A 9354-nucleotide genomic window follows, 5' to 3' on the forward strand; every position below is an offset into this window, starting at 1 on the left:
ATGTAATTTAGAAGAAGGCGAATGTATCTCGCATCTGTCGTTACTCTTTGTGTCGCGTTTCTTGTCCACTTCCGGGTTCTACACTATCGCTGAGCGACGGCAGGTGCTGCAACTCTGTACATTTTTTATCTTTCCGGATGAATATGCCTTGATTACCCTGTCCATCCAGGGAGTGTACGGTTGAGCATCAATACGGATCGAAAACCACTGCCTTTCTAAGCATGCACCGCTGAGTAAGTATGGCAGCCGCCGCTGTTTATGTTGCAGGCGGTGAAGCTTGAGATGCATTTGCACGTACAGTGAACACCGAGATCACAGGACACATCTTTTTATTAGTCTAATTTTGTTTCTACGGTTTATGGTAGAAGCAATGGAGCCTATGACTTGAATCCACAAAAAAAAACAAAATCATGAGATTGCAAATTGTGCATAAGTTCATTCCCTATTCAGGTATTACGTGCAACATGTTATTCAACAAAGTCGTCTTACCTACATCAAAAAGGGCTTGAAAAAAACAACAAAAAGAAAATTGCGGATATTTGCTTCTTGAGGATGAAACCCAGCAGAAGTATCGGTACCTCTGTGGTGAAAACATTTAATTTCGGTGTCAAAACTTAAGCAATCGATAACCACCAGGTGTGTTTTGCAGGAAGTTTCTAGCTAAATAACAAAATAACCGTGCATGTATTCTTCTTGGACTCAAAATTCTCCTTCGCACATTGGTATAGTTTAGCTTCACAATGCTATTTGTATAAAGGTACACTTGTGTGATGATTTGGCCTCTATTGTGACTCTGCGATCGGAAGAACAGGTTTCAGGCATGAGATCAGCTGGTCCTGCCATCGCTCTGTTACCATGCAGCAATGAAACAAAAAATAGCGCGGACCGTCAGCAGCTGCTGTGAAGAAAGAAAAAAAGTTGGGATTAGGGCGTTGCGATTAACGCTGTAATGAGTAGTTTACTTGTAAAGTAGTGGGCTTCTCATCATGCTGTAATATTTAAGCCATTTACTAATATTAAATATTAGAACAACGAAAATTTTGAAAACATAGTCAGAATACGTTTTTAGAGCGTACAAGTGGCATGAACATGCTTTATCGCCAGAGGTGCGAAAGTGAAAATGTTTTGTCAGTCATGGTTGCGAAACATTAAAAAAAATCACGAATAACATTTTAGTTTCTCAAGCCACTGTGCACTTCCGCACAGGCACACCTAAGCCAGGGGGCGGAAACTCCCTATACCGCCCGTGGAACGCGCTCTCGAATGCTGAGACGCTGCGACAGCACCGCTTCCACCACTGGCGGCTGCCGGGTATCCAACAAGGATTAATTCACAAACAAAACATTTCTTCCAGGACGCCGTTGGTGAGGTCAGAAAATAGAGGGAAAGGGCAAGGTCAAAACTTGTCAAGTGTCAACTTGGGAAAGTGTCAATCTGCAAATTCAGCTTTAATTCACAACTGAAATATGCCCATTAAACATACATTCAAACCACAGTATCCAATCCAATGCGAAAATTAACACTCACGAGCAGGCCACGTTGTACTTGACTCAATCATCTCTGTTATGACGCCGGGCATATTTTTCATACAGAAGTTGAGTACCAAACAAGACAGAAGTTCAGGGGAAGATCGAGGCGTGAAACGATGAGAAATCGTTGAACAGGGAATGCCGCTCGAGAAAATGTTTCGGGAAGTTGACTTGTCCTCGTCAGGGAAGCAGCATTGCCTTGACGACGAAAAGATCACTTGTCAAAACGTTGGCTCTAGCGACATTTTCTGTTAAACGATTTCTCAAAGCATCAGTGAGACCATTACATGTGTTTCAGTGACAGTATTAGAAGTAAAGGCCCACAGAGTTTCAAACTGGCTACATGCATTTCCATGAAGAGGAAGGAGCATATGATTGCTTCAGATCTTTTGAACTACATGCCAAATTTAAAAGATGAACGAACTGTGTAGCCGAACCAACACGCATTCAAGCCTTTCATTACACTTACATTGCCGGTAACAGGTAGGCTATCGTAATGACGAATTAGTCTACTGACAATGCGCTTATGTCGGTCCAGTGAGGCTTGCAGAGAACACTGCCTACTCATGTGCTCATGCAAAGTGAACAACTGCTCAAATAATGGACCCAAATAGCTGTGCTCGCCCTTTGTCACTAGGAAACCTGAAAAAACCTCGCGGAACTAGAACTCACTGAGTTAACGCACCACACAGCCGCGCAAAACATGTGATGCCCCGATTTAGCTACCTTTGTCTAATGCAAGCTTGACTTGCTCGATGTGGCCTACTGCGGCTTCCGTTCGCTGCACGCCGCCTCAAATGTCTTTTCTTTCCCGTATTCATACTTGGCACGCCAACCGAGCGCGATCAACTTGTGATACCGCTGACCGAATGGAAAGGGAGAGCAGAAGCGATCGCTATGAACACAAGTCAACCACTTCCCGTGCTTCGCCCGATTTAAAATCCACAAAATAAGAAATAGAAAAAGCAAGTAAACATAAGAACAGTTCTTTAGAGTTTTATCAAACTTCTTTTTTTTGTAAAAACTCGTGAAAGACAATAAATGCCAACATACACATCAACCTCACTTCGTTCAACCAGATCTTAAGATGCCCGACAACCGCTACGAGTGCGATCTTCCTTGAAGCCGAAACTGGCGCTCAGTTTCTGAGGCCTGTCTAAGCACCGCGGCCGCCATCATGGTCTGGTCGGAAATCCCAGTGCAACGTGTTCAATTTCAAAAAGAGGCAAAAAAGCTAGGAAAACACGCACGAAATGGGGTACAAGAAATTGGGGGACCCTTAAGCTTCGCCTTAATGAGTTCAATGCGATAGTGATATCCACACACGTGATAGTGATAGTGATATCCACGCGATATCCACGCGATAGTGATAGTGATATCCACGCGATAGTGATATCCACGCACGCACGCACGCACGCATACGCACACGCGCGTGCACACACACACACACACACACACACACACACACACACACACACACACACACACACACACACACACACAAGTCATAACTATAGCAAAGTTTCAGCCCTCTTCAAGAGCACTTTTATGACAACAATGTTTTGTGTGTCCAAAGTACGAACTAGTGTAGTGCGCTGGTGCACTGTTAGGGCGAACTATAGGCACTGCCTTGCCTGTCTGTTCTCTCTACGTTCGCACGTGTTGGCTTCACTCACTGCAGAAACACTGCACTTACGCTTTCAGTCACTGCAGTCAATGTCGTAGCGAATGCACAGAATCCATCACAAGCTTGTCAACAACCCGGTTGCGTGAGCCAACGTCTACGCGCGTCACAATTTTTTCCGACGTATCGATAAACCCTCTACATGTGTGTAAGCGAATGCGTGCACAAATGTGTGTGCCGTTTCCTTTGTGTAACTAGCGTTACACCCACTACGTGTTTGCAAGGAAACATCCGCGCGGCGTGCTCGCACCATCTCTCGGAAACGGCGGGAAAACCGCAGCGCACCATCGCAACGCCTTCGAGAGATGGTGCGACCACACCACGCGCTCGTCTCTCTCGGAGGCGGCGGCAACAAGAGGCAACGCGGCGGCAACGCGATATCGCAATCGGGCCGTGTTCATATCGCATTCTCAATCGCTAGCCTGTCTCCGCTACTCGGTGAAGACCCCAAACCGTACCTCAAGGAAAGTCAAAGTGCGGACGCTCTCTGGCTCCTACCTTTATTTGCATCTGCCTCGAATTTTCGCTCATGGACAACGCTACGTTTTCGCTCACAACGAAAGACGCCGCCGCTAACACCGACACCGGAATTTCTGCGAAACGATCTATTTAACGCTATCGCGTTATCATGTGCGTGTGCGTGCGTGCATGTGTGTGCCTTTGTGTCCCAATTCATTCGTATTTTCGTTGCGCCTGTGCCTTTCTAAAATGCATTACCAGCATGCAAATTAACACGATTAACACTACCACATTGGGAAAATTTGTCCCTCCTCGGCTACCCTCCGCCATACATCCTCTACCATGGCGCATGCGCAGTGCGAGCACGCTTGGATGTACAGTCACGCTAGGAAAAAATTGTTCCCGACACTTTTTATACAGAATCTGTACTATTCGTGTTAACAAATAATCGAAAAATGATTTAATCTAATCGCACCTTGTTTTCAGTTCAATTCGTTTGGAGGCCGAACACTTGAAACTCGCACACCACTATAACTCAACGCTCCGTGTCGAAAACCATACGTCTACTCGTGTTGTGACACCTATCACAGTTCTAGAACATCATCGCTATTCCTATGAAATCTGTTTTCGAAAGTTTTTCTTCTAGACAGAGAGAAAAAGTGTACATATGAACACGCTACAGTTGTTTTCCAGACTAGTGTGCTTGTTTAGTTTTAATTGAAGACGTGATATACATATGTTACCTCATACTTGACAGCTTAACGGCACGTAGACTCGCAAAAAAAAAAAGCATCTGCACAAAGCCTCTCTTTGAATTCACCACAATGGCACCTGAGCGTTACACACATTCCTTATTGAATTTGCGGCATTAGCTTACGCGCCAATACTTCGTTTCGCCGAGGAGGCAGTCGAATTGCCTACATGTTTGTTGCCTCAAGACGGCGAGAACAATGACGCCAAGAGAGAAAAGTTTCATAAAGAAATATGTAAAATAACAAAAAGATAGGCGAGAACGCAGCCGGTTATAGCAACGCCTATGCGTTGAGTGGCACGTACTGCCCGCTAGCGCCAGCTGCGCCTCAGAGTTTGTCGGCTGCTTTTGGAAAAACATGGGCCAACCAACTGCTGGCGCGGGCCTGGCACCTCGCCTGAGGAAGAACAGAGAGAACTGTAGAGAGGTTTGCAGAGAGGTGCAATGCAAAAGGAGGAGAGGGACCAAGAACGGTGATGAACAAAATAGAGTAGTTGAACAAGATGGAAAGTGCACGAATATTGTTGTTCAGGGCCGCATACACTAGGTTGGGAGGCCGTGCTGTGAAACGTGACGAAGACGGAAGATTGCTTTCAGGCGCAGCCGTCCTTGTTTAATGAGAAGAAGAACATCGTGTACGCCCGCGAGGCGCCAGTCGATTCCGAATTGCCTCGACTGTTTTGCTTCTTCTGAATTACATTCTCCTGACGCGCTTAATTTTCTTTCGTTGACCACCAACCACTTTTTTCTCTATCTAGATAAGCCACAAAAACGAATTGAAATTACGGCGCTCACTTTTAAGCGAAGCCGCTTTTAATTACGGACCGCACTAGACCTTCCGTGATGGGTCCCTTGCATGCCTGGGTTTCAAACGCTGCTATTTCGCGATCGTATACATTTTCGTATAATCTACGAAAACGGAAGGACAATAGAATGAATATTCGCACGCGCCATATCCACCAGTTCTAGCCAGATATATCTGAATTTCTACAAAATTACTTTTATTTCCTTTTTCATTTGCGACTGAGTCACCCATTGATTCATTGGCTTTTTCGGCGAAAACATAACTAGTGCATGGACAGGTATTGTTTTTAAATTTGAAATGTTTTGTCCCATAAAATTGTGATAAATCCCACCTGCCACGAGGTGCGGAACGTAATTGCAAACGCAAGGCGTTGGCTGCTTGTATGAACAAATATGAAAACATTCGAATAATGCCTTCAAGCCCAGTTCCCCTAAAAGGTATAGCTGCGGACTAACAAATGACCGGCTCCTGACAAAAATGTTGCGGGCATGAAGTTATACATTTGCTGTGATATATCACCTTAAAGTATTAACCTCTATGCAGGTTATTGTCATTTGAAAATAATGCTCGAGGTATTGACAGCGCTGAAGTCCTTTTAGTTTGGGAGCGCTTTTCGAATAACCCGTTCTTCATCTGTTTAGTTTCGTTCTAGTAGGGTTGAATGGCTAATCGTAGACCAATCATTACTTTCAAATCGATTGGAATCCTGAGTATCGCTTCCTTCTGAAGGATCCTCATGCCCAACAAGGACACTAGGTTTCCTTTTGTTTCTGTTTTAGGGGGGAAGCACCTTAGGGTCGCGGCTTGTCGGCGGGTCATGTGGTTGTCATGGTCTAGCATAAGCGGGTATGCTCCACAATAATTGGGTAAATCCCACCACTCGCCACCGCTCCATACTATGCATATTATTAGTTAAAGTTTCGTCGTTATTGCCTAAAACTTTATGTTTGGCTTAGTGTCGGTGTTACAATTCCCAAGGAAATTTACCTAGGCGCTCAAGTTTCTTATCTAAAGCCCGAGATACTAACACGGATCTCTACGGTGAAGTCGTCTATTTGAAACACCACTTCGTGAAACATCTGCAAAGTGATGGTGCTTTACTCGCCACCGGCCCACTAAAATGATGAAGGCGCCAGTTATCACAACAAATACCCGATGACGTTAGTGGAGATAAGATACTCTTCTCTACAAGCCGCAGGGAACTGAAAGTAGGCATGTAGGGAAGAAGAAGAAGAAGATGCACGTTAGGTTAATCTACATTCCGACGCAGTTTTCCGACGACGTTAGTGGAGCTGAAACAACCTGCCCTACATACCCGGTTTCTGGTTTGGTACCACTAGCGCCTCATCAAAGAAATCTCTCTCTAAACCATGTGGCGAATTACGTCGGTCAGGCCCTCCTCTTCCTCCTCCTTCTTCTTCATCTGTATCTTCTTTTTCTGCTGTCTCTCATTGCCCATTAGCAGCAATTTTGCTGTGGGAAACATAGGCGCACACTGCACACTTAGCCCCTCCCCAGGTTTCACATTAGTGGAGCTGAGACACTCTTCCCTACATGCTTCGCCCCTCCCGAATTTTTTATAGCTCATTGTTGTGCTTGTGCTTTATCTTCTTTTTTTTGTAATCGCCGCTAGGGCGCAGCGCTTGGTCTTACCCTTGCCAGTGGGTGATGCCATATATCAACATCGATATCAAGCATTGAACCAGATGTAAATTTAGTTTGCTCCAATGAACGAACAATGAACTTGCTTTGCGTGCCTGCGGGTGCACGGTGAGTGCGTGCGTGCGCGCGCGCGCGCGCGCGCGCGCGTGTGTGTGTGTGTGTGTGTGTGTGTGTGTGTGTGTGTGTGTGTGTGTGTGTGTGTGTGTTTGTGGCGGAAAAGTTTCTTCGGTAAAACGTGAATCACCTCCAGCGAGTTAATACACGTTCACGTTGTTTTTGACACCAACTGGTGCAATCCGTACTTTTTCTTTAAGACTTTGCATTCTCGATATGAGAACACTCTGCAAGGTCTGTCTTTCAGAGGAGACTGTGACTATAACAAAGGAAAAGCGCACGACTAATGAGATGTGCGATGGAGTAGAAAAACGATCGCGTCGCAGTTGAGATCGTTGCGGCTTTGTGCTCAACCGTGCGAAGTGAAATATTATTTTGGCCGAGTTGCCGCTGTATAAAGGTCCCCGTTCGGATAATTAGCGTTGACGGCTCACTCCAGACACGCTGAGTCATTCACTGAGTCATTTTATGCGTATTTATTATGGTGAGAACGTCGCGCCTTCGCGCATCCGCTAAGCACTGCGCATCTGATCAATTTTCGCACAGCATTCTTGCGACTCGAGCCAATTAACCGGAGCTTCGCGCGGCCTTTTCTGGGGAGTACGGGAGTGGTGAGGCTTGCAAGCGCCTGCGCCCAAGTATCGCGGTTTGCCGCTAACCGACAAAAACTCGACAATGTCGCGCATAATGCGGTCGTTTGACCGTGGATAAATCGCAGTTTTCCGGCTCGCTGAAGGTCCAGCCGCCACTGACACCGGAATTGAGTAATTTGCTCGGTGTATGAGTTCAGCTGCATCTGAAGGCACGGTGAAAAGTTGAGAACTCGCATACCTTCTGTAACTCCGGCATGACGGCAACCGTTAAAACCAATAGTTTCTCCTAAGAGATAGGAATTTGCCAAATCGACGTCGTCAAATGTGTTGGACCTGGCATACTTTGGCAACGCTATATACGTAATCACATTCGAACAAGATGCAGTCATACATGTTGTGACAGGTTCCTTTTGGACTTTCTCATTTTTAGTGAAGTGATAAGAGCATAAGATGTAAGCTTGTACAAGTTTGTTATAAAAGAAAGATATAAAGTTACTTAAAGACACAATAAAAAAATTCTCGAGCTCTTTCCCTATTGGGAAAATGGGGGCAAGCGAAACTTGACGTGTGCGTCCCTGACCTATTAATCTTTCTTTGTTTCTTTCAACCACGGTATATTTCTGTCTTTCTATCCACGGAGGAAGTGAAATGGCTCCAATTGGAAGGGTGGCGGCTTGGGCTAGTTAGTATGTCATGATGATTGCGGGCGCGACGCGAGGGCGTGCCTAGGCAGTAGGCATCGTGCTTAATGACTCATGCTACGGCACCGGCGCCGGAACGTGAGGTCATGCGTTCATATCCGGACAACAGTGAAATGTGGCAATGGGAATTAAAAGGTGACCTCGATGAAAGATGAGATTGCCACATCAGGAAGGGCTGACAGCCGACAAACCCACGACCGAGCGAACATTCATTATTACAGAACGGCGCATGCAAATACTGATGTGAAGGCTGTGTGTGACCGGCGCACCTGCAATTTCTGTACGCGGTCGTCACCGGGTTTTCTCGCGCGCGCCAAGGTTGCCACCGAAATCTGTAACTCGTAAAAAGCTTCGCTTGAAAATGTGTGAGACTGTTACACTCGGGGTGTCGACGTAAATAGAACACCGCTAACCTGCTCGCCTACTTCCCTCGGCGTTTCAAGGATCTCCAAAAGGACTGAAGGGGAGTAAGGGGTGCTGAAAAGAATATACTACCGTAAAATGCCGCGCAAGCGCCCCCCTCCCTTTTTCGGGATATCTGAATTAAGCGCCAGTGACCGAGCAAGCGCCCCCCTCCTCCTCCTCCTTCCCTGCGGCCACTTGTTTTTCAAGACGAGCATCGCTTTTGTAAAAAGAACCACAAGACTGAGTACACTCAATGCGTGTCTAATGTTGTTTATGAAATTCCGTTGTCATGTGGCCTGTCGTATATTGGTCAAACCGGTCGTTCCTTCAATGATTAGACAGTGACGAGGGGAATAGAAACAATAAATAAATAAAGCATTTCATTGGAAACATGGATGGGCATTTTTTACTTTTAGCGGCTCTGCAGCCGCCATCTTGAATTTTGGTCCGGCACCGACCAAGCGCCCCCACCCCATTTAAATCTTGTCGGATTATCCTGCACCATAGGGGGGGGGGGGTGCTTGCTCGGCATATTACAGTACACAAACCCGTGTTCCCGTGCCTCCCCAAACTCGCAGTATATACGAAAACATTGAATGAAAGATAAAACAGTATCAGAACAAGCAGTACATAGGGAAAGAAAGCAAGAAA

Source organism: Rhipicephalus sanguineus, chromosome 3 (assembly GCF_013339695.2).
Source record: "Rhipicephalus sanguineus isolate Rsan-2018 chromosome 3, BIME_Rsan_1.4, whole genome shotgun sequence".
Lineage (NCBI taxonomy): Eukaryota > Metazoa > Arthropoda > Arachnida > Ixodida > Ixodidae > Rhipicephalus > Rhipicephalus sanguineus.